The following is a 26,942-nucleotide window of genomic DNA, read 5'->3' on the forward strand; positions in this document are numbered from 1 at the left end:
ATTGAGGCCGATGGACTTGTAGACCATGTGAGTTACGCTGTTCAGCTGCCGTTGTGTTATTATGGTGCGCCAAGTTACGTCCACAACCCTGAACTTGACATTCATTCTTCACAAGGCAAAAGGTGAGTCTAGTGCACATACATTAGAAGCTTAGTCGTTTAATAGGTAGGTTAAAACAGGTTTACAGGTGTTTCATAAACAGCTGTAGGTCCTAGAAAAAAATTATGGCTTTTAACCAGCCATTTTCGCCAAGGCCATTTCTCAAGTGTCAGGTTGTCAGCTGAGAGAAAATTCATGCTGTTTACCACACGTGGCCAGCTGAGGGCATATTTAACAAACGGTATAGTGAAAATCAGGGTAAAAGTTCGTTTCCCGTCCAAACTCCCATTCCACATGAGGGCTAGTACTAAACAGTGATTCATCTACACTGTTTTGCCGTGTTTAGTGGTAGCCTAGGCTAGCCCCTGGGGGTCAAATGTATTTCGCTGTGTTTAGTACTAGTGCCTGGGGATCAAAATAGTCCCTGGGGATCAAAAATACCCTTCAAGTATCCCCAAGTGCATTTTGCAAAATTGAAACTTAGAAAAAATCCTGTCATTTACATGTATTTTAATTTTTGTGAGAAATATTAGGCTAGTTTGCAAGAATTATATAGCTTATAGCCTATAGAATATTTTTTCATTTTTTGTGAAGATTCGAAAGATATAATAAACAATTGAGTAGGGATGTTCAGACAGGAAACTAACATTATCCAAAATCAGGTTCATTCTAGACTAGCTAGGCTATTGCCTGTTACCTAGCGTAGCCTAAGGTTAGTAGACAGATTCGTAATGTAGGCCTAGGTCTAAATGTCTTCCATTCTTAGGATGGGCTACCCTACTAGGCAAAGTTTCTTGGGTAAAAGTCCACTTCAAACTGTTATTGCATTTTGCCCGTGAAAATATGATTATCTCTGTTTTATTATGTTTTTTATCTTTGTTTTGTTATGTTTTGAATATATCCGATGTTTGTTTTGTTTGTGAATGACCTAACCAATCACACTTAACCCAACTTGGGGTAGTAGGTCTTTACTTTAGTGCATGGCATTAATTTTAAAATATACTGTGAACTTATCGTAATCTGAATGAGAACTATCAGTTGGATGAAGGTCTTAGTATTGTGGTTCCCCCCCACCCAAAAACCCTGCTTTCCCACTGTGGTCCCCCAAATTGTAGGTTATAGCCAAATGCTGGGGTCCACTATCTTCATAATTGCTAATTTTCTGACACGATGTCAAAAAGTTCCCAAGCACACATCAATACAATGGAAAATTAGGATAAAATTTCAAGGCCAAAATTCAATAATGTTTTAAAGTAAAATAATAGGCTATCATTGCTTTAATAGGGACAAACGATTAGGTTAGTTTCTGTGGCACTGAAGATTCAAATTTCCCAAAACGAGTGGAAGATTAGTTGGCACAGTTATCTGCATAAGATCAGTGACGTCATTTTGAATTTTTCTTGGAGGTGGCAAAGGTTTTAGAACTTATGATATAGATGGGGTGAGGAGTGAAGCGAGCCCTATCAGCTGGGGGTAGGAGGCTGCTGTAAGCTCCCCCGAGAAACTTTCTAGAAATTTTTTGCATTTTGGAGCATTTTGAACACACACACACACACACACCTCTTGGAGTGAATTTTACTGTTTATTATTATTATTATTATTATTATTATTATTATTATTATTATTATTATTATTATTATTATTATTATTATTATTATTATTATTTATTATTTCAAAGGCTAGGGGGCAAACCAACCCGGGGGCAGGGTATCAGTGTCTTGAGGGGACAAGTGTGGAAATTGATGGTGAAATTGAGATTCTAAGGACAAGAATAAGCATAACTATATTATATTTTGGAATGGTAAAAGGGTGAAAGTCAAAGTGTACTACTTGTATACATGTTTATTATAAATTTGTCTTAAAATGTATAGGCCACAGACTTCTGAAGGTGATGTAAGGATGATGAATAGGTGTTAGCCTAAAGGGTGAGATTCTCTTAAGGTAGGCTATATAGCCAGAGGACTTTGAAGATAGCCTAATGCAATAAATATGCTGTTTCCTAGGTCAAGGCATAGGCATAAAACTTTTAATACAGTATTTTCATTGGTATCCTATGAGCTTTGCAGCAGTTTGTGGAAAAAGAGAGAGAGAGAGAGAGAGAGAGAGAGAGAGAGAGAGAGAGAGAGAGAGAGAGAGAGAGAGAGAGAGAGAGAGAGAGAGAGAGAATGTCTGTGGTTTTGATTAGGAGGTTAAGATGTGTTAGATGGCATGTTTTTTTTTTCACTAAACATAGAAATGCTTAGTTTTAGCAGGTTGGCAGTAAGCTACTACAGTACTGTATTAAGAATTCTTAATAGCCTACTTGCTCTGTAGCTCTGTTAGCTATGAAGAAATTGATGGCATGAGAGAGAGAGAGAGAGAGAGAGAGAGAGAGAGAGAGAGAGAGAGAGAGAGAGAGAGAGAGAGAGAGAGAGAATGTCTGTGGTTTTGATTAGGAGGTTAAGATGTGTTAGATGGCATAAGTTTTTTTTTTCACTAAACATAGAAATGCTTAGTTTTAGCAGGTTGGCAGTAAGCTACTACAGTACTGTATTAAGAATTCTTAATAGCCTACTTGCTCAGTAGCTCTGTTAGCTATGAAGAAATTGATGGCATGGTGGTTCAGCTTAGGCTAGAAAGAGCAGCATTATTACTTTGAATAGGCTAAGGTGAGACGGTAAGGTTACAGTATTTAGAAAATGCAGAAACTGTAAAGGGGGTTACTGTATTCAATTGCAGAATGGGCATAAATCTAATTGTATTACGGCAAGCAGTAAAGGTTAGCTAGTAATTGTACGCACAGCATTTTGCTTTAAATGCCCCAGAATTATAATGATTTTGTGATTGGTGAAGGATTTTCTTTTTATGACAGCCTTATGCACTCATTAGCTAAGATGTTAAACATGATGTTATTCTGTCATTTTATTTTTTATGTTTTAATGGCTAAGGGGTGTTGGGAGGGAAAGATGCATGTCTTTCTTTAAAATGGAAGTAGACACTTGAGTGTCAGTTTTTATTGCTTTTTTATTTTTGCAACCAGATGTCATATACTCATATTTTAATTTTTCTGGTATAATTACATTTCTAATATTCTTAAGTGATGAAATGATACAGTAGGCTGTATTCTATTGTAATGTTAATTTTCATCATTAGTTGTTCCAATGAAGGGTTTCATTTTGCAAAAGAAATCTGAACTTTTCCATCAACAAGGTCTAGAGTTCCTGTACTTAACATCTGATTTGTGGGGTTGTAGATTTCTTGGAACAATGAATTGATTTAAATATGCATTTGTTTGTTATTAAGAAAATCATTAAAGGGGAGAATTTAGCTTTAAATCGATCATGATATTACTAGACTAAATCTTACTTTTATATAAGTAACTTACCAAATAATTACATGGCTATAGTTTCTACTTTACGCAGCAGCTCAAAATTCGCAATTCGCAGTAGCGTCCTTTGTTTTGGGTGTAGGTATACTGCCCCACCCACTATTGGGGAAGAATAAGTACAACGTAGCTAAAGAGTTTAATTTGTTTCTGCCGTTTAATGACTGAACACCGGTTATTAGCAGCTCTTGTTTCGTTTTCGCCGGATGGTCGGAGATCATCTTTGGTGAAGTACTCTTTGCTTTTGGTAGTGCAGCTATTTATCTTAGCTAGAATTTGGATTTTTCTTCGATTGTGACTTGTCTAATTGGAATTTTGTCCATTATCTCTGACTGTAGTTTGCCTGGCATTAGGTACTGCAGCAAAGGCTGCAAAACTGGACTCACTTCTGCAAAATATGACTTGCATATCATTTTTTGCATTGTAGCGTGACTGAATTAGAAAAGCTACAGCTAGGGCCAAAGCTAAGGCTTCTCCTAGTATAGGTCATTCTCCAGGAGTTGGTATTGATGTTATGCCTATCCCTTCAATGCCTGTGACACCTTTGTCTCCCATTTCCAGGCCTCCATTACCGAGCTCGAACCCAATGCCATTGACAGCTTAGAAGCATGGGTAGATCAAAAATTTAATTTACCGATCAATGCTGTTTCCCAGATTGGGAACTCTGTGGAGGTCCTAATGGACAAATTTAAAAGTGTCAGTGGAGGGGTCGGTTGTTTGTCCCACCGATGCTCTTAGACCAAGGTCCCTGCTAAACTCCCCTTGCCAACCTGGGAGGAAGCAAACTGGCAATCCAAGGGAGGTTGGTCGGGTTTTCCCACGAGCAGTTGTTGCCTCATCCGAGCCTGTTGTCTACCAATCGCAGGCTGCGGAAGAATGCCGTTGGAAAGGTGTTTGAATGGATGTGCATGCACTGTCGTCAAGTGATTCAGATTCTCCTGCATCAAAGAAACGCAGTGACCGTTTTGCCAAAGTTTCTAGGCCATTGAAAAGGCCGGGTGCTTCCTGGGATTCTGATTCGCCCCTGTCTCGTAGTTTTTGGGAGTCGCCAGCGAGAGATTCTCACTCCCATTCAGGTGCGAAAGTGCATCCCGACCCCAAATGAGTGAGTGCCAGTCCAGATTATTGGCGCCAAGAGTACAAGCACCCAGTGTACATTAGTGGTGTGCGTAAGTGGCAACTCGAAGATAGTTCGGTGTCCGAGCTTTTATCTCTAGAGCGCCCAATATCCAAGTGCCCATCGTATGAGCGCACTTTGTCAGAGAGCCCATCACATGAGCACGCAGTTTCCGCCCCTCCTGTTCGTGGGCGTCCAGATTCCGAGTTAGAAGAGCCTGTGTTTGACCGCTCGGAGGGGAACGTCAGATTGCCGAGCGCCCATCCTTAGGGTGCCAAGTGTCTGTGGAGAATGCAGCCGCTTCCAAGGAGTCAGTGTCTGCTTCGACAGCAAGTGGGCGTCCAGTCGCTTTGGGCGCCTCTCTTGAAGTCCACCCCACTTCTAATTTCTTCATGACCCCACAATTAGAACTTCCAGTATCAGATGCCTCAAAAGAATTTCCGTCTTGCTCAAGATCCGGGTTCAGCCTACTTGATGCGACAGCAACCAGGTACCGCCAGACTGCCACCTATGGTGTTGTCTTCATCGTCGAAGTAAGCTTTCGGCCGCAAGGATGCCTGGCTAGCAGAGAAGAGGGAAGTTGGGAAGGCGGTGTTCGCCTCCTTCTCATTTGATAAGGTAGAAGTACCTGTCTTATGCAACTGGAGAAGCTCCATCCTTGGGAGTTTCTGCCTCCTCTCAAGGGGACTTCTCCAGTATCATAGATGCTCCTCATTGCTCTTCTTCCTCGGCCAGAATTCTCTTCACAGCCTTGGAATTAGACCATCTGCTTAAAGACATCTTTAAGTCTTCAAGATCTTTAGTTTTCTGGATTGGACGGTGGGAGCCCTAGCCAAGAAAAGAGAAGACTGTACATCCCTTCCAGAGAACTTTGCATCGGACTGGCTGGGAGTAGTGGGGTGCGCTGATGGAGCTGTAAGAGATGGAGCACTAGAGCTAGCAACCATCTTCACAACAGGAGTCCTCAAGAAACAAGATTGGTGGTGCTCGTTCACGGCAAAGGGAGTCACCCCATCGCAACGTTCTTAGCTTCTTTTTGCCCCCCCTGGACAAGAATAGTCTGTTCCCGCAGGACACCCTGGAACGGGTTTCAGTGGAGCTGCAGAAGAAGAAGTTGACTCAGGACCTCCTCACTCAATCCATCAAAAGGACTAAGTTCCCCACACGAGCCACTACAAGCACAGCTACTAGGACATCATCGCCCTTGCAGCAACAGCCCTTTTGAGGTTATAGAGGTCATTTCCAGTCCCGACCTAGAGCCAGCCTCCGAACTTCCAGACTAACTAGAAAACCCATTAACAAGACAACACCTCGAAAATGAGACGTACGTCCACCGTGTTCCATTGGGAGCAAGACTTTCCCATTTCTGGATAGAATGGAAAAAGAAGAATGTGGAGCCATGGGTGCTGAAGGTATTACAAGAAGGCTATGCTATCCCTTTCAGGGCGAAACCTCCCTTTGTAACCTCTCCCATCAGTTTAACAGCCTACTCGGTAGACTCAGAGAGGCTTTCGGCCCTATCTCGGGAAGTGTCAGCCCTACTAGAAAAGAGAACCATGGAAGTAGTCGAGGATGTAAACACAGAGGGGTTTTACAACCGCCTCTTCGTGGTTCCCAAGTCAGTGGGAGGATGGAAACCTGTCCTGGACGTCAGTGTCCTGAACCTCTTCGTTCAAACAATGAAGTTCAAAATGGAGACGAGTCATTCAGTTTTGTCAGTCATCCATCAGGGAGACTGGATGGTTACAATCAGCATGCAAGATGCTTACTTCCACATTCCAATACACCAGGACTCCAGGAAGTATCGGAGATTCGTGTACCAGGACAGAGTCTTCCACTTTCGGGCACTCTGCTTCGGACTCTCCACGGCCCCTCAAGTTTTTACTTGGGAACTCGCTCCCCCAGTGAAATGGCTACATCTTATGGGGATAAACATCTCTCTGTACCTGGACAGTTGGCTCCTACACTCCCCCTCGAGATCTCAGTGCACGGAGGACCTGCAGAAAACTCTTCGTCCTGCTCAAGATTTAGGCCTGTTAATAAACTTCAAGAAGTCACAACTAGTCCCGACTCAGTCAATTCTATATTTGGGGGTAGTAGTGATAGACTCTTTGAATTTTCGGGTTTTTCCATCCCAACAGAGGATACTAAATTGCCGCAGGAAAGTCCAGGACTTTGTAATTCGCCGCTCCTGCTCAGCCAACGCATGGATTAGTCTTCTGGGAACCCTCTCTTCCATAGAGAAGTTCATTCCATTAGGCAGGCTACATACAAGAGTACTGCAATTTTACATCAAAGCCAGTTGGAAAAGGAAGTCGTTCCCAGATTCGTTCGTTTTCAACATCACTCCCCAAATAAAAGAGGACCTCCGGTTGTGGCTAGCGGAAGACAGATTTATAACAGGAAGGTCTCTGGCTCCAACGAACTCTGACTTAACGTTATTCTCAGACGCTTCGGATCTGGGTTAGGGAGCCCTTCTCAACGATATGGAGGTGTCAGGAACATGGTCGCCTACCGAAAGAAACATCCACATCAATGTAAATTAATTAAAAGCGATTCATCTGGCACTTCAACACTTTGCAATGCTAACCTTCCACAAGGCAGTAGCGGTTCATTCGGACAGCATGACCGCCCTGGCTTATATCAAGAATCAAGGAGGGACCCATTCTTTTACAATCTACGAAGCAACAAAGGATTTTCTTCTGTGGGCAAGGAGCAATGAGACCCCATAAGTGACCCGCTTCATTCAGGGCAGGATGAACGTCCTCGCGGACGAATTGAGCCATGGCAAACAGGTTCTACCAATGGAATGGACACTCAATCCACAGGTGTGCACCGACCTGTGGAAGCTGTGGGGAGAGCCGTCGATAGACCTGTTTGCGACATCAAGGAACCATCTTCTTCCATTGTATTGTTCGCCGACTCCGTACCTGCAAGCATGGGCAACAGATGCCATGCTGCAGGACTGGTTGAACCTCGACCTTTACGCCTTCCCTCCCTTCAGCATGGTGAGGGAAGTGTTAAAAAAGTTCAGTGCACACAACATGTCAATGACCTTAGTCGCTCCCTTTTGGCCACACGAGTGGTTCCCCGATCTAATGAGCCTTTTGACGGACTTCCCAAGGCTACTTCCTCAGAAGAGAAGTCTTCTCAAACAGCCAAACAGCCGCACTTCCTCTGATTCCATCAAGGGTTATCCACTCTCGCGCTGACAGGCTTCAGACTGTCAGGGAGCTTGTCAGAGTGCAAGGATTTTCAAGGAAGGCTGCAGAGGCTATTGCTAAGTGCAGGCGGCAATCTTCCTCGGCAGTGTACCAGTCCAAGTGGGCAGTTTTCCGGAAGTGGTGCCGAAAGCGAGATATCTCCTCTTCTCAAACGTCTGTAGCCCAAATCACAGATTTTCTATTATATTTTAGAGCATCAAGGGTTACAGAGCGATGTTGAGTTCAGTATTCAAACATATAGGGGAAGACTTGTCTTCAAACCAAGACATCAGTGATTTAATCAAACATTTGAATACTAGTAAGCACGCAAAACCCTCAGGAGTCGCTTGGAACTTGGATGTGGTCCTCAACTGGCTGTCAAGGTCGCTGTTTGAAACTTTGGATTTGTTGTCACTTCGGAATCTGACGAAGACGACATTATTCTTGATGGTACAGGCTACAGCCAAGAGAGCCAGCGAGCTTCAGCCAATGCTGTATATTCCCTAATTTTGGATTTTTTGGCCAAGAATGAGGACCTGGCTAACCCTAGCCCTTGCTCCTTTTCAATCAAGCCCGATCAAGAGAAAGTCCTCTGTCGTGTAAGAGCTTTAAGTGTATGCCTTGAAAGAACCAAAAACCTTAGAGGATCAGCCCCTAATCTTTGGTGTTCTGTGAAAAACCCCAGCCGTCCTTTGTCCAAGAATGCACTGTCATTCTTTTTAAGATCAGTGATTTCGGAAGCACATTCAGGAGTTCAAGTTGAGTTACTACCCTTGTGTAAAGTAAAGGCTCTTGAAATAAGAGCCGTGGTGACGTCTTTGGCTTTCAGACATAACCTGTCTCTCTCTCCAATTTTGCAGACAACATTTTGGAGGTGTAAGTCAGTGTTTGCCATGTTTTACTTACGGGACATTGAAACGGTGTATGAAAAATACAGTACATTAGGTCCGTTCTTTGCAGCTGGCATGGTATTGGGGGATGAAGGATAGGAGGTACACCTTCTTTTTCCTATATCCACTCTCCTTAAATAAGGATAGTTGTACTTCTTGGGAAGTCTGGTGAACACTGAATTGTGAGTGTCACCAATCTGCATCTTATGGTTTTGGCTAAAATTTCGTGTGATAGAGGTTGATTTTATCTGGTCTTTGTTATTCTATTGTACTGCACCCAGGGCAAGGGCATATATCCACATATTATTTATGTGACCCTTTGATGGGATTGTTAGCTTTGGCAACCTGCAATTAAGCTCCTATGTTGCAAGGCACCCACTCAAGTAGAGGCAACCCTTGGCTCTACTGCCACGCCGCTGCAGGTCGAGAGGAGCTACGATCAGAGGCAGTACCCGTCTGCCATTGCTCCCTCACCAGGTAAGGTTACAACAAGCATTTCAAGATGCCAGAGGGTATTTTCATGATGTTGCCTTTTAATATGTACATATCTTCCATGATTTTGATATGTTTACTATTCTAGTTATAATATATTATGTGTAATGATGATAACTGTTGAAATATCATATGTAGTGTAATGTCAGATCTCAAAAGATTTGGTGATTTGGGTAACTTAATGGCATAATTTAGAATTAGTAATACGTTTTAGTAATAACGTAGTATGTGGTCGTGCATTTTGTCCCCCAGCAACAAGTGTTCTGTAATTGTGATTTTGTATGTCATGTTTTGATTCAGTTGTCATTGCGGAAGATAAAGCATTAACAAGCGAAGGAATGGCAATCAAGTCATGTAAGGTTTTGTCTCATATGAGAAAAAGATGAATGATTTTGCAATGTTTCATGTACTGTTCTGGAAACCAACTTTGGTTCTTCGTCTTGTTTTGAAAGCGTGCCATTTGTGACTAGCCAGGTGCCGTCTGTTTTGATTGTGTTGAGATTTCATTAAGAGCTTCGTCCCATACAATTTTCTGGTAAAGACATGTACCTTTTTGAGAGCAAATGCAAGTCTCAATCGATTACGTCATGTTGTAAGATTGCATTGCTCTAATCACGTATTGTCCTAACGTGCTAGGTGGCCTCAACACATTTTGCTCTGGTAATGACATCATCTGATTGCTTTGAATGCCTTTGTAGAGAAGACAAAATTCAAAATGGAAACAACACAATCGGTTCTTGCTTTCATCTGTCAGGGGGATTGGATGATCTCCCTAGACATGCAAGACGCATATTTTCATATCCTTATTCACGAGGATTTATGGAAATACCTCAGGTTTGTCTTCAGGAACCAAGTTTATCAATTCAGAGCTCTTTGTTGTGGTCTCTCAACTGCCCCACAAGTTTTTACGAAGGTACTCGCTTTCCTAGCAGGTTGGCTACATTAACAGGGGTAAAGATCCTACTTTACAGAAGATGATTCCTATGACTCAAGATTTAGGACTTATATTGAACCTCCAGAAATCTCAACTAATTCCCACTCAGAGAATTCTCTGTTTGGGGACTCTGATAGACGCTCGGAGTTTTCAGGCTTCGTAGTCCCCCAAGAGAGTGGAGGAATGTTTAAGGAAGGTGGACTCTTATCTCGCCCTTCATTCGTGCACAGCAGCTCAGTGGATGAGTCTTTTAGGCACACTAGCCTCATTGGAGCCGTTAAGTTTTACCTGAGAGCTTGCGGGGATCAAAAGGTACATCAAGATCTTCACTCCTATCCTATCACATCAGAAATAAAGGAGGACTTGCATTGGTGGAAGTCAGAAGAAAGATTGACGGAGGGGAAATCTCTTCTCCCAGTGAACCCTGACCTAGACTTCTTCTCTGACGCATCAGATCTGGGTTGGGGAGCGCTCCTTGGGAACCAAGAAATCTCAGGAATTTGGTCCCTGAAGGAGAAACGGCTTCACAGCAACTTACGAGAATTAAAAGCGATTCACCTGGGTCTCAGTTATTTTGCAACAGAAGTCTGCAACAAGACGGTCGTAGCGCATGCAGACAACACCACAGCCTTGGCCTACATAAGACATCAAGATAGCAAGAGATCTGTTGTGTTGAGCAGACCAGAACCAAACCCAATTACTCACAAGGTTTATCCAAGGCAAATGCAATGTCCTGGCAGACGAACTAAGCCACCGGAATCAAGTCCTTCCGATGGAATGGACGTTAGACAATTGGGTGTGCTCCAACCTTTGGAGATTATGGGGACAACCGACCCTAGATGTATTTGCAGCGTCTCAAAATCACCGTCTACCTCTGTTCTGCTTTCCTGTTCTGAACCCTCTCGCAAGGGCAACAGATGCAATGATTCAAGATTAGTCGAATCTGGACCTTTATGCTTTTCCACCCTTTGGAATGATAAGGGAAGTTCTCAAGAAATTTTGCTCTCACAGCAATGCAATGACAACTCTGATGGACCCCTTTTGTCCACAGAAGGAATGATTTCCAGACCTTCTGGATCTCCTCGTAGACTTTCCAAGGCTCCTCCCTTCTCAGACAACTGCACTGCAGGATTTACCATCAAGGCCTGTCCCTGTCAGTAGACTTGTCCAAGCAAAAGGCTTTTCTCGATCGGCAGCTAAGGCCATTGCCAAATGTAGATGTGCCTTTTCCAACAAGCTCTACCAGGCAAAGTGAAAGTTTTTTAGGACCTGGTGCAGAAGAAACAGAGTTGGCCCTGACAGGCTTTTGACTGTCAGTAGACTTGTCCGAGCAAAAGGTTTTTCTCGATCGCCAGCTAAGGCCATTGCCAAATGTAGACGTGCCTTTTCCAACAAGCTCTACCAGGCAAAGTGGAAGTTTTTTAGGACCTGGTGCAGAAGAAACAGATTTTCGTCTTTTAAGACATCTATCCCTCAAATAGCTGATATTCTTCTTTTCTTGAGGACTAGGGAGGTCTTCCACTATAAAAGGCTACAGATCAATGCTCAGCTCTGTTTTCTGTCACAGAGGCCTCAACATTTCTGGTGATCAAGATATTTCAGACTTAATTAAGTCTTTTAACACACCAGATCTAGAAAGGAGAATTTCAGTTGAAATCTAGATGTGGTACTTGAGTGGTTATCAAGTGACCACTTCGAACCCATGCACTCTTCCTCTGTGAGGGATTTAACTAAGAAGACTATTATCCTAGTAGCGCTGGCCACTGCGAAGAGAGTAAGTGAAATTCAAGCAGTTGACAGAAGGATTGGTTTTTCGAATGGAGACGCAGTCTGTTCCTTCCTATTAAGCTTTTTGGCAAAGAACGAAAACCCTTCACATCCTTGGCCTCATTCCTTCACAATTAAGAGCCTCCCTGATATTTTAGGCACTGAAGAGGAAGAAAGAGTGCTTTGCCCGGTGAGAGCCCTCAGGTACTACCTGCACTGAACCGTGAAAATTAGAGGGCAGCTTTCTAATTTATGGTGCTCAGTCAAAAATCCCTCTAGGCCCTTATCTAAGAATGCTATTTCCTTCTTTTTGGGGAACCTTATTATTGAATCTCACTCCCAAGTGGAAGAAAATGATTTGAAAATCATGAAAGTGAAAGCTCATGAGGTTAGGGCAGTTGCTACATCAGTAGCTTTCAAGCTCAATCTTTTCTTATCCTCCATTCTTCAAGCAACGTATTGGAGAAGCAAGTCGGTGTTTGCAGTGCGCTATCTGCGGGACGTGGAAACTATTTATGAAAACTGCAGTACCCTAGGACCAGTGTCCGTGGCTGGCGTAGTGATGGGTGAGGAAATGTAGGAAGTACCCTTTCCTGTATGTTTAGCTCTTCGCCTTGTTCGTGGTATTGAGTTCTGGGGAAGTCTGGAGGGTACAACGGTGGAGTGCCCACCAGTTTTTTAGTGTTGGGTAGTGATCATGTTAATTTTTATGGGGTAGGTGATTCTATTACTAGTTTTTTGTTGTTTTTTTGGTACTGCACCCTGGGCAGGGGCAATGATCTGAGCTTTGTTGACCTTTGGTATTCTCCTTCATCACAGAGTTCCTGCTGTATGTTCTGTCGGGCTTCGGAGCACTCCTATGCTGCAGAATATCCCACTTCCATAGAGACAACTCTGACTATACTGTCACATCTCTACAGGTCGAGATGAGTGCCAACCAGAAGTAGTTAATAACCAGAGGCAGTAATTACAGGTATCTGCGCAGCTCTCTCACCAGGTAAGGAAACAACAAACATTATCTCTATGTTAGCCTTGTTTAGATCATTAATTTTCATATGTAGATTGTTATTTTACTGTCCACAATTCCCCACCTCCTTTCAATGTGGAATCAGCTAAGTAATTACTGGATAAGTTACTTATATTGAAATGATATTTTTATGATAAAATAAAGTTTTATACTTATCCAGTACTTACAAATGGAGCCCACCCTCCTCCCTGCGCATGGACTTTTTTGCATAAACAAATTCGTCTATTGGCTTAGTTCTTCCTCTCTCTCTTACCCCGAAAGTGGGCAGGGTCTTGTCACCTACACAAAAACAAAAGAATCGCTACCGCGAATTTCAAAATTTAAGCTATAGTTCAAGTAGAAACTCTTAGCTAAGTAATTACTGGGTAAGTATATATAAAACTATTTTATCATAAAAATATAATTTGTTCATGAGACTTACCTGTCAGATATATATATAGCTGTATTCTCCGAAGTCCGACAGAATTTCAAAAAACTCACGGCACACGCAGTGGGGCCAGGTGGTTAGTACCCATTCCCGCCGCTGGGAGGCGGGTATCAGGAACCATTCCCGTTTTCTATTCAGATTTTCTCTGTCGCCGGTACTGTCAACATCTGTTTTCAGTACCTCCGTCTTTGGATTTCGTAAACTTGTTATTTTTCACTTAAGTATTCGATTTGACTTTTGGTTTTTATCACGGCTGCATCGTGATTGGATTGTGAATTGGCATACGCTTTTGTGGAATGTTTTTTGGATTTGTTTTTGATTGCTCTTTGAATGATGTCTGGATCTAGTTCTGCTAGCTTCAGAGTATGTTGTGCGAATGAGTGTAATCCTCACACTGTATGTACGAGGTGAATATTAAATGATTGCTGCAAGGAGTGTGAGACTTGCCGGATGCAAGCTGGAAGGTGTTTGTTGCCTATATCCGCAAGTTGGAGCGTGATAGGATCTGGAGGTCTTCCTCCAGGAGTGCTAGTAGAGTAAGGATATTTATTCCTCTCCTGTAAACCCGAGCTTCTCGGGGGGAAAGCAATTAGATCCAAATTTAAGACAACGATTTGGAGCGGAAGGTGATACTTTCGCCTAATTTATTTTTGTCAAGTACTTGCTTCGGCAGTACTTATACTAAAATTGGAACGTTACAAATTATAAACACCATCCGTGCTCTGGAATCGAAAGTGATTTCTCTTTAAAGTGCAGTAAGTGTTGTGATCCCCCTAGTGCAGTGGAGGGGGCGTCAGATCGGCCGTATAATGCCTCTAGGCCTGGACCTCTGTCGGACTCCCAGGACTTTGGGAGTGGGCAAGTCGAAAGCCTCAAGAGGGTTACGCGGACCCCCACCGATCTGGCGTCCCTTCAGGACCTGTTGACGCTTCCCAGGCTGCCAAGGATCGTAATTTTAGCACGTATCCTGAAGGACTGCTTCGTCCTCTCAGATCGGCCCCATAACGCTTCTAGGCCTGGACCTCTGTCGGACTCCCAGGACTCAGGGAATGGACATGTCGAAAGCCGCAAGAGGGTTACGTGGGCTTCCCACCGACCTGGCGTCCCTTCGGCAGGATCTTTTGACGTTTCTCAGGCTGCCAAGGATCGTGCTCGTGCATGTATCCTGAAGGTTTGCTTCTCGTCCTCCGAGGCGTCCTCCCCGTGCAAGGGGTGGAACTCTCGGAAGGACTCTCGCCCGCTTTAGAGAAGCTTCAGAGAAAAGGACGCTTCACGTCCTCTTTCTCAAGGCGTATCTTCGTCTTTGAGTGTTTCGACGCTTTTCCATCGGCTGCAGCGTGACGCTCCGCAAACAGCAATCCTGGACGCTTCTGTAGCTGCTCGTCAGGATGCCCCTCTCGCTGCCGTGCACGACGCTCGGATGGATGCTCGACAGGACGCTCATCAGGACGTCTCTTTGGTTGCTCGTCGTGACTCTTCAGAGCAATCAAAGACCGCTCGCTGGATCGCCATAGTGGCGATCGGCTGCAGCCTGACGCTCCGCAAGCAGCTATCCTGGACGCTTCTGTAGCTGCTCGTCAGGACGCTCCTCTTGCTGCTGTGCAGGACGCTCGGCTGGACGCTCGTCAGGACGCTCATCAGGATGCCTCTTTGGTTGTTCAACGTGACGCTTCAGAGCAATCAAAGACTGCGGGGAATCGAAGCTCCCTTCTGCGTGTTGCACTGCAAGGTCTTCGTTCTCCCAAGGACTTGGGAGACTCTCTGGTTTCTCCCATTGAAGAGAGAGAAGTCTCTTGTGAGTGGGAGCCTGCAGACCTTGAGCAGCCTCCTACTTCCTCGTCTACGGTCTACCAGGTGTTAGCCGGTCTTCTCAAGGACTTGTTTGGCGACAAGTTCAAACCCTCGGCTCCTCTCTCTCCTCCTTCGCAGTTAACTTCGTCCAAGACGATGAGAGCGTCGGGGTTTGTTAAGATGACTTCGTCTCTGGCGATGAAGAAGGCCTTCAAGAAGGTTAACACCTGGATTGAGGAAAGAAAGACCCAAGGCAAGACTTCTTTTACCCTGCCTCCGTCCAAGCTTTGCGACAAGGCAGGTTTGTGGTACTAGACCGGAGAGGACGTCGGCTCAAGTGTTCCTTCGTCGTCCCAGGGGTCTTCGCTACCTTGGTCGACGCGCCTAGAAGGTCCTTCCTATCTGCAACCAAAGTGTCGTGGACTTTGTCAGAGACGGATCTCCATTTGAAGGGACTTTTTCGTCCCATGGAAGTCTTTTATTTCCTGGACTGGTGTTTGGGGACTATAGACGTTAAGATTAGAAGTTCCTTCTCTATCAGCCTGAGGGAGCTGTCCAGCGTCTTGATCTGCTTGGACAAGGCCGTCAGGGATGACTCGGAGGAACTGGCTTCCCTCTTTTGTACGGGCCTCTTGAAGAAGAGGGCCTTGTACTGTAACTTTACACTAAATCAGTTTCTCCGTTGCAGAGGGCAGAATTGCTGTTCGCCCCGTTGTCAAGCCATCTCTCCCCCCTGTCTTTGATCAAGGATCTCGCCGCCACCTTGAAGGAGAAGGCCACTCAAGATCTCTTGGCCCACTCGTCAAACGCCCGGCAGTCCCTTTGTCGTCGTCGTCGGGTCAGACCTCCAGGGAACAGAAGCCCTTTCATAGAGGAGCTTCTTCCTATAGATCCTCTCCCCGAGGAAGAGGTCTTTCCAGAGGCGGAGCCCCGCCTAAACCTAGGGGCAAGAAGTGACCTGCAGCGCCTCCAGACGCCTGTAGGAGCCAGGCTTCTTTCGTTTGCGGGAGCCTGGAGAGCAAGAGGGGCGGATTCCTGGTCCTTCCTAATTATCGAGAGAGGATGCAAGATCTCCTTTCTCGACACGCCACATCTGTGCACGTCGCCCAGGGATTTGTCGCCCTTCTACCATCAAGAGAAGCAACAGCCCCTTTTCGAGTTATTAGTGCAAATGCTCGAGAAAAAAGCTGTGGAGCTAGTCCTGGAGCTGGACTACCCAGGATTCTTCTGCCGACTGTTCCTAGTTCCGAAGCAGTCGGAAGGATGGAGATCAGTCCTAGATGTCAGCGGACTGAACCGCTTCATGGCGAAGGGGAAGTTCACGATGGAGACGTCCTAGTCTGTTCTAGGAGCATTTAGACCAGGAGATTGGTTGTCTCGCTGGACCTTCAGGACACCTTCTTTCACGTCCCCATACATCCCCAGTCGAGGAAGTTCCTGAGGTTTGTATCGGGGACGAGTGTTCCAATTCAGAGCTCTTTGCTTCGGGATAAGCACAGCCCCTATGATCTTCATGATCATCATGAAGAATGTGGCGAGATGGCTTCACTTAGCGGGCATACGAATCTCGCTTTACCTGAACGATTGGCTCTTTCGAGCCTCTTCACAGTCAAAATGTCTGGAGGACCTGAAATCGACTTTGAAGTTGACGAAGTCCCTAGGACTTTTAGTAAACGTAGACAAGTCCCATCTGATCCTGACGCAGTCCATAGTGTTCTGGGGATTCAGATGGATTCAGTGGCTTTTCAAGCTTTTCCGTCCCAGGAACGGCAGCAATGCTTTGGAAAAGTCCCATCCTACCTGGGGAAGGAAACATGCCCGGTGAGGGAATGGTTGAGTTTGCTGGGGACCATTTCCTCGCTGGAGAAGTTGGTTTCCCTGGGAAGACTGCATCTCAGACCCTCCAGTTTTTCCTGGCGGAAAACTAGATAAACTAGGAGGTTCTAAAGGAGTCCCTGAGGATCTCTCCCGTAGTCAAGGATCTCCTGAGGTGGTGGCTCGTCCCCTCAAAGTTGGCAGAAGAGGTTTTCTCTACACCTTCAGAGCCCCGATCTAGTGTTGTTTTCCGACGCGTCCAGGGAGGGATGAGGAGCAACACTAGGGGGGAAGGAAGTGTCAGGCACCTGGAGAGGGGAACAGGTGTCCTGGCACATCAATCTCAAAGAGATTAGGGCGATTCTGCTGGCCCTGCTTTTTCTTCGAGAGCCAAGCTTCAGGCCGAGTGATACAGGTAAACTCGGACAACACCACAGCCCTGGCATACCTCAAGAAACAGGGAGGAACTCTCTCCCGGTCCCTGTTTGTACTGGCGTAGGATTTCCTGCTTTGGGCGCATGCTCGGGGTATCATGATCCTTACGAGGTTCGTGGCAGGAGTGGAGAATGTCCACGAGGACCTTCTCAGTCGGCAACGTCATCTTCCGCCGACCGAGTGGACCCTTCATGAGGAGGTGTGTCAGGAGCTGTGGAGATTATGAGGACGTCCCTTGGTGGATCTCTTCACGACATCCAGGACAAGGAGGCTTCCTCTATACTGCTCTCCCGTACTAGATCCAGGAGCAATAGCGGTTGATGCCCTCGTCTGGGATTGGAAGGGATTGGATCTTTACGCCTTTCCTCCCTTCAAGATTCTGGGGGAGGTCATCAGGAAGTTCGCAGCGCCGGAAGGGACGCCAATGATGTTGATCGCCCCCTTTTGGCCAGCGGCAGGGTGGTTCACAGAGGTCATGACCTTCCTGGTGGACTTCCCAAGAGCGCTTCCCCTTAGAACCGATCTGCTCAGACAGCCCCACTTCGAAAGGTACCACAAAACCTCCCCGCTCTGAGTCTGACTGCGTTCAGACTATCACGAAATTGGCGAGAGCGAGGGGTTTTTCATGAGCAGTGGCAAGGGCTATCGCCGGCGCCAGGAGACCCTCCTCCAATTTGGTGTACCAATCTTAGTGGGCCAATTTCAGGAAAGGGTGCAGAAGCAAGGGGATTTTCCTCAACCTCGATCTCTGTGCCGCAGATAGCAGACTTCCTTCTTCATCTTGGGGAGAAGGAAAAGCTGGCAGTCTCGACAATTAAAGGACGTTGAAATGTGCTCTCGGCAGTCTTCAGACATAGAGTTTTAGACTTAACCGACAATAAGGATCTTCACGATCTCTTGAGGTCCTTTGAGACTTCTAAGGTACCTCATCCGTGGACGCCTTCCTAGAACCTGGATATCGTCCTAGAATTTTTGAAGTCGGTTACATTCGAGCCTCTTCATTCGGCATCGCCCAGGAATGTGACAAGGAAGGCTTTTTTCCTAACTGCTCTGGCGACAACGAAGAGAGTTAGTGAAGTTCAAGCCATCAACAAGCACATAGACTTTAGAGGGCATAAGGCCTTATGCTCCCTTAGCCCTATGTTTCTCTCCAAGAACGAGAACCCTTCTACCCCTTGGCCCAAGAGTTTTGGGATCAAGGATATAGCAGAAATTCTTGGGCAAGAATAAGAGAGAGTCCTGTGCCCTGTCAGGGCTCTCAATTTCTTCTTAGATAGGACGAAAGGAGGCCGAGGCCCGTCGGACAATTTGTGGTGTTCTGTCAAAGACCGGACTTTCCGATGTCCAAGAATGCTCTGACATTCTTTTTAAGAAGTACGTTCAGGGAGGCTCATTCTACCTGCCAAGACAGCGACATGAGACTCCTGAAAGTCAAGGCTCACTTAGTGAGAGCTATTGCGACCTCAGTGGCTTTCCAGAAGAACATGTCCCTTAGCGATCTTCTGGGTACCACCTTCTGGCGAAGCGATTCGGTGTTCGCTTCACATTTCTTGCGGGACGTGAAGACGACATACGAAAAGTGCTACTCGCTAGGACCATACGTTTCCGCATGCTTGGGGGCAGAGAGCAATACTCTTCCTATCCCTTAGAGGTTAGGAAGTATATTTTAATCTTGATTTTGTGTTTTTATGGTTGTTGGGTTAGCCACCGGAGGTGGACGTCCCAGTCTTTAGCTTATACTAATTTTATTACTTAGATAGGCTCGGTCAGGTGGTTGGTCGTTGCTCCTTTTGCCCTCACAGTATGGTCTTATGATCTAGTCCCATTGTGGTCACGCCCCCGTGGACAGATCATCTAGATCTCACCAGCTATATAGGTCACTACCTTGCTGGAGACTCTAGTAAAGCAGAAGCAGGCTTGGGTGACAGTATCACGAAGTCAGCTATGCTAACAGGTAAGGAACCAAGGCGTCAATCGCCTACATATATTTGTTTCCTAAATCCTATTCTGTCTCTTCCCACCTCCAATGGTGCGATTCAGCTATATATATATCTGACAGGTAAGTCTCATGAACAAAATGATATTTTAATAATAAAATAAAGTTTGTTCATACTTACTTGGCAGATATATATAATCATAGTGCCCACCCTCCTCCCCTCAGGAGACAGTGGCACTAGAAAATCTGAATAGAAAACGGGAATGGTTCCTGATACCCGCCTCCCAGCGGCGGGAATGGGTACTAACCACCTGGCCCCACTGCGTGTGCCGTGAATTTTTTGAAATTCTGTCGGACTTCGGAGAATACAGCTATATATATATCTGTCAGGTAAGTATGAACAAACTTTATTTTATTATTAAAATATAATTTTTTCCAATATGGAAGAATTGTTTATCTTGCTTTTAGCTCCCAATTCGTAGCCATCATTGTCCTCTGTAGATGAAGTTGTCTGTGTTATTGACACTGTTTCAGTTTTAGTCTCTGAGAAGTAAGGTTTCAAAAGATTCACATGTATCTTCGTGTCAGTTTCCTTCTTCCTGGTGTTTCAGTCACATGAGTCCGATCACTCAACTTTTCTATTATCTAATAGAGACCTTGAAACTTCTTAGTTTAATCTTAGCATCATATCTCCTTTTCATTTTCTTGACTTATTTTCAGATTTTGTAAAGAGAATTTTCTAATTTCTCTTAACCTTTTCCTCAAATTCTTCACATATTATCCTTGGATTTCCTCTTGATTTTCTTCCCAATTCTCTGCAAGATTCTTCAATGGACCTCTCACATCTTGACCAAAAATCATTTCATTTGGTGAACATCCCATACTTTCTTGATAAGCGTTCCTAACTTCAAACAACACCAAGGGTAAGCCAGCATCCCATTCTCTTCCTGATTCATAACAATATTTTGTTAACATAACTTTTCAATGTCTGGTGGAACCTTTCCATGGCTCCTTGAGTGTCTGGATGATAAGCAGTTGATAACTGTTGTTTCACTCCTAACAAGTTCATCACATCCTGGAACAATTTTGAAGTATAGTCCATTTCTCTATCACTTTGCACAATTTCTCGTACTCCAAACTTGGGGAAATACTCCCACAACTTCTCAGGAATTTCCTTTGCACTTATACTTCTTGCAGGAGTCGCCTCAGGATACCTTGTCACTGGACATCTTAATGTTAACAGATATTCATTTCCTTTCTTTGTTTTCGGAAGCGGTCCAACCACATCTATAACACCTTGCTAAAGGGTTCTCCTCTAACTTCTATGGGTTGTAGGGGGGCAGTTTCTGAATGGTTTTATTCGGTTTTCCAGCTATCTGGCATGTGTGACACTCTCTGCAAAACCTGCTAACATCCTTGTGAAGTCCAGGCCAGAAAAAATTCTTCATAATCTTCTCAAGTCTTCCCGATTCCCATATGTCCAGACTCATGCGCTACTGCTACCATTTGCTTCCTCAGTGGATATGGAATCAAAATTTGATATTCACCCCATTCAGCATTTTATGGTGTATCTGCAGGTCGATGCTTCCTCATTAGCAATCCTTCCTTTAGATAATAACAGGTATGAGTTTGTTGCATCTCTTCTGGATCAACAACTCTGAAGAATAAATAAGCCAATGTTGTATCCTTCTGCAGTTCCATTAGCTTCTCTCTAGTCACTTGACCAACTTCAAGGGCTGAACTCTCCATATCTGCTAACTCTGCTACTGTAGTTTCACTACTGTCTTCAGGAACACTTTGACTACTCTGAGTCTCTTCAGTAACAACAAGGTCCTCATCTTCTTGGGAAATCTCTTCATTACTAACACTAGGGGAAACTTCATTTTCCTGGGACAGCTCTTCTAAGCTCAAAGATCCTTCACTTGATCCTTCTTGTGCAGGTAAATCCTCAGTTTCTTCACTCGTAGACATAGCTCTCTTCATACTCTTGGTAGTTACGCAACTTGGAAATAGGTGGGGGTTTTTCTTCTCTAAATCTACCGTAGGACCAATCCTCAATGGTTTGTCTGTCACTATAGGACAAGGAACAAATGGTGCACCACCAACTTCATTATTCAGTAAAACATGCACACCTTCAACAGCTAGTGAGTCCTTTACAGCAAAATCAACATTCCCTGTCATCAATTCACACGACAGGTGCAAGCGGTATATAGGAGCTACCTCTTTTCCTCCTATACCCTTCAAAATAACTGAATCTCTGGTGCGATTCTTCTCCAACTGTGGGTGAGCACCATGAACTACCAAACTATGGTTACTCCCCGTATCACGTAATACCTTGACTGCCAGCACACCTTCATAGATATACGGCTTTAAAGCCTCCAGGCTACTCAGCCACTCACTGCTTGAGGTTACATTTCCACTGGTAGCTAAACACTCAGCTTGTTAAGTCTCAGTCTTCCCAACTGTCTCAGTCTTCCCCACACTGCTCTTCGTGGTTTGTTTCACCTGGTCATTTTTAACCACTTGACCATGTGGCTTGGTCTGCTGTTGTATCTGATAACAGTCTCTACTGTAGTGTCCTGCTCTTCCACACTTGAAGCAGACAACATTAGTCTTCTGTATCTGTCTTGAGAAACTGGATGATAGGGATTTAACATTCGATTGCTGAGGGGTATTACCTGGCTTTGTAATGACATTGCCACTAGAAGGATTCCCAATAGTAATGTTCCTGAACTTTGGATGAGACCCAAAACCTGTGAGTTGTGGGTTTTGGTACTTGACGTTATAATTCCTTTTGCTACAAATAATATTATAATCTTGCTCGGTGTAGCAGCTTTGTCAAGTTTCTTAACCTCTCCCTCTCTTAAATAGGCTCTTATGTGTTCAGAAGTTCCTGTAAAATATTGTGCTAGGACTGCTAACTCCTCAAGTTCGTCCATAGATTTAACTTTAGCAGCCTCCGACCTTCGTTTAAAATATCTCTTTACTTTGTATGAATAACCCAAGAAAGTCATCTTGTCATCCTTTCTTAAAGATCTGAATCTTTCATTGTAATATTCAGGGGTCATCTGGTAAACTTGTACCGCATGGTGTTTGAGTACCTTGTACTCTTTACATCGATCAGGTGATAAGGCCAGATAGGCACTTCTTCCTTTAAAAATGGGAACACACTGTACCAGAACTGACCATTTATCTTCTGATGTACCAGAACTGACCATTTATCTTCTGGCCATCCCATACCTGAAGCCACTTTTTCAAAGTGATCAAAAAACCCATCTGGAGTTTCTGTAAACTTTGGAATTAACTTCTGCAATCTTACTATATCAAATACAGGGTCTTGAGTACCTTGGATAGGGTTGGACGGTGTTACAGGTAGTGTGGATCGAGCTTTTATTAACTACATCTCCCTTTCAAGTCTTGCTTTTCTCTTTCTTCTTCTGCTGCTCTTTCTCTTTTCTCCCTTGCTACTTTTGCTGCTCTCTCTTTTCTCCTTGCTGCTTCTGCTTTTCTTTCTCTTTTCTCTCTGTCTTCTTTTTCTCTTTCTCTTTCTGCCTGCATTTTCTCTCTTTCTGCCAGCTCAGCTTAATCAAACTTTCTACTCTTTCCTCTCTTTGTTTTTCTGCTTGCATTTTCTCTCTTTCAGCCTGCATCTTCAGCTTAATCAAACTTTCTTCTGCTTCTATGCATCGAAGCTCTGCTTCTGCATCATTTTTCTTTTTCTTTTGCTCTTGCTTATTTATAAATTTGGCCTCAGCTGCATTCAACAATTCTTGTGCCTCTCCTAACTCTTCATCTATTTTACCAGAGTTCATCAGTGCTTGGATTGCAATACATCTGACATGTGCCTTAATCATTCCACTAACACATTACCCCTACATGCCACTGCTGAAGCAGTCCACTGTGCCTTAGTCAGGTTGGATTCAGATAACTCTTGGATGGAAGGAGCTGCTAAAACTTCTGCACATTGAAGCCATTTTCTCTAAATTGCTCAACTAAATATTTCACAATACAATGCAAAAATAAGTATGTGGTCACTCTCCTATCAAAATATATCCCTAACACCACCAGTATAAACCATAAATCAGAATGATATTTTGTTTTGTTCCCGGATCTGGGCACCAAAAAATTTGTCACGATGTGTACCTAGTACCTGGTTATTACACAACTAATCACAGAGTTCAAAAATTTACTTCACTTCAGCCAGATACCTGAACTCTCATAACAATAAAAATTATGACTGAGTACTCTAAAGGTGACAGTGATCCCTTAACAAACTTACTAATCATGTGAGAAATCAGACTTAAGTTTTATTGAAACAAGTGTGAGGTTAGAACAAAAGGGCATCACTCCATCAAAAAACTTTTAACCGTGTCTGTGGTCTTAATTCACCTCAGCAAAACTAAAGGAACAAAACATGTTTATCACTTTGCCTTATGCACACACTTAATCTTATTCACTGGTGGTCGGGTCAGTAAATGAAACACTGTTTTTTGAAAATTTTAAATATAAAAATTTATTTTTAAATTCAAAATTTACAACTAGAATTCACAGTCTGAAAAAATTTACTATTACTTGACAACAACACAAAACTTAATTAATTCTTGAGTTAAATTACAAAGGTTAATTTACCAAGAAATTAAATCAAGCAAAATTTAAACTATTAAGAATTACTCAAGATTTGAACAGAAAATTTTAGTAAATGAAAATTAAATCAAGTATGCAATGTTAAATTATCAAGAAATATTTAAAATGCTAAGTAAATAAATGTTAAATCACCAATATATAAAAAGTGAAAAATCAAGAGATTGCAAACACAATAACACAAAAATACACAAAAGATTTACCAATAATAATGTTACTAAGGCAAAATTTCCCTAATATACCTTAGTATACCATGGTAATATAAGTAATATTCACTTTACCTTACACAAGCTCGTGAAAACTCTAACAAAACCATCTGAAATGCAGCTGCTTTAGATTCACAGAACACACTTTTCTGTTAGGCGCCTTTACACACTTTTCCTACTTTCACATTAATAATTTTTTTTTTTGAAGAGAGAGAGAGAGAGAGAGAGAGAGAGAGAGAGAGAGAGAGAGAGAGAGAGAGAGAGAGAGAGAGAGAGACCACACGAACAGTTTCTAAAATCAGAATGAACAAACTAGGATTCCACCAAGAAATGAAACAGTCAGATGACATCATTACCAGAGCAAAATGTGTTGGGACCACCTAGCACATTAGGACAATACGTGATTAGAGCAATGCAATCTTACAAAACATGACGTAATCGATTGAGACGTGCATTTACTATCAAAAAGGTACACGTCTTTACCAGAAAATCGTATGGGACAAAGTTCTTAATGAAATCTCAACACATTCAAAACAGATGGCACTTGACTAGTCACAAACACACACTTTTAAAACAAGACGAAGAACCAAAGTTGGTTTCCAGAACAGTACATGAAACATTGCAAAATCATTCGTCTTTTTCTCGTATGAGACAAAACCTTACATGACTTGATTGCCATTCCTTCGCTTGTTAATGCTTTATCTTCCGCAATGACAACTGAATCAAAACACGACATACAAAACCACAATTACAGAACACTAGTTGCTGGGGAACAAAATGCACGACCACATACTACGTTATTATTAAAAAGTTTTACTAATGCTAAATTATGCTGTTAAGTTACCCAAATCACCAAATCTTTTGAGATCTGACATTACACTACATATGATATTTCAACAGTTATTATCATTACACATAATATATTATAACTAGAATAGTTAACATATCAAAACCATGGAAGATATATACATATTAAAAGGCAACATCATGAAAATACCCTATGTGAAATCCTTACAGTTAAGTGTTTTATTGCTTTAGAAAAATGGTTATTTTATTTTTTTTGACAAGGGCTTTCATATGATAGTGACAGGCTGAGTAAAACACTGGTGATTGTAAATTTCTCCATAGATTCTCTTTCAGACATGGTTACTGAATAGTTGAATGTCATATTTGGTTAATGCTTGCTATTTTTGCCGTGTGGTTTTAGGGTTTCAATTACTATGAAGATATTAAATTCATCACATGCCAAGTCTTTGGTTTTCAATCTTGTATTCTGCTGTCTGGCAGTAGCCAAGTCTGTAAGTTGGAAAATATCTGACTTTTTAAAAAGCCATATGGTTCAGTATTAAATTTTCAATTATTCACAGTGGTTTTGGGCGACCTTTTATTGGTCCTTACTTGTTCCATCAGAACCTAATAGCATATCAGTTGCTTATCTTGTATTAATTGTTTGTTTTTTCATTTCTCAAGAAGAACCATCTAAATCTCTGAACCATATTCAGGTTGTTTTCCAGATTTTAATCTTTGAAGAAGTATTTGATTACCATCTGTTAGAGAATGCATTTTATTTTTATTTTTTAAATTTCTAGTTTCTAGCAATCCTCACATAGTTTTAGAGACACTTGTTTTTCACTTTGAACTTAACCACTTTACTGACCCTTTCTCATTCGTAGCGGTAGGTCAGGTCCATGTTTAAGGATTGTAAAACCAAGAGATAAGCTAAAGAGGCAGTATCTCCCCATGTGTGCTGAGTAATCAGAAGTCTACACCAGGCCTCTTTAAGAATGTGACATTGATGTCTTCATTTGCAAGCTGGCTGCAGGAGCAAGAACCCATACTGGTATGTATGCCAAGCCTTAGGTTTTCTCTTTCTTTGTCTGTTTTCATGGGATATATATACTCGCCATTTTCATGGGATATATATACTCGCCCCCTCCCTTTTGTATCCCTCCACTTATCTGTTGAAAAATAATCATGTGATGCTTTAACAAATCTGCATTACAAGAACATGAAAGCCTTCATTTATTAGTATCAGCATGGACTTGACTACTGTACTTGCTATCATTCAATATATTTCAAGTATTTATAGTTTTATATATTTGTATTTTGCCCATGTTAATAATTTCATAACCCATCAAGAAGGGTAGGGACAGCTGTAATATCTGAGATCAGGGAATGAAAATTGTACGGACTTAACTAAATGTTTAAGTTCCAAGTTGTTCAGTATGGTAATTTCATTATCTGTGCTTGTGCCAGGCACAGCTGATAATCCTAGGAAAGTGTTTGGAAATTTCTTTCATGTACATCACTGAACTAATTTCTCCAAAACAGCTTTATGCTATGGGCGTAATAAATTTCAGAATAAAAATGATCTGTGAATTGTTGGTTCTATCAAGTAATCTTACACCTGGACCTTCCAGCTTATCAAAGTGGTGCTTTTCGATATGGACACCTTCCTTCGTGGGTTCTCCTTTCCTTCTTAGATGGATACCAGTTCTCTTGCCCTGCATTGTAATTCCTTGACATTCAGCACCCATTTTCAAATATTTAATGGTATGTTAATAGGCATGATGTTAATGTTACAGGTATGTTTATCTCAGTGTTAAAGTATGGTCCAAATTAAATATGTAGGTAAAAATTTGAAAGGATTGTACTGAACTAGCGGTTTTAGTTCATGACAGTGGATGAAATACTTTTAACAATTATGGAGAATTTGGTTGAGGTATAAATAGATGCTGTTGGTAAAAAGTATATATGTATGAGTTAAAAGTGGGTTTGTGACTGATTTTACTTACAAA

General features: G+C 42.9%; 1 long non-coding RNA gene across 1 annotated transcript; it reads left to right on the plus strand.

Annotated features, from left to right (window-relative positions):
• On the plus strand, positions 1–26,701 carry LOC136839180 (uncharacterized). The gene is made up of 4 exons (XR_010853243.1): positions 1–122; positions 12,686–12,863; positions 25,818–25,984; positions 26,565–26,701. It is a non-coding gene; the product is annotated as an uncharacterized lncRNA (long non-coding RNA).
• Positions 26,702–26,942: the final 241 nt, after the last annotated feature.

The sequence above is a fragment of the Macrobrachium rosenbergii genome, chromosome 6 (assembly GCF_040412425.1).
Source record: "Macrobrachium rosenbergii isolate ZJJX-2024 chromosome 6, ASM4041242v1, whole genome shotgun sequence".
NCBI lineage: Eukaryota > Metazoa > Arthropoda > Malacostraca > Decapoda > Palaemonidae > Macrobrachium > Macrobrachium rosenbergii.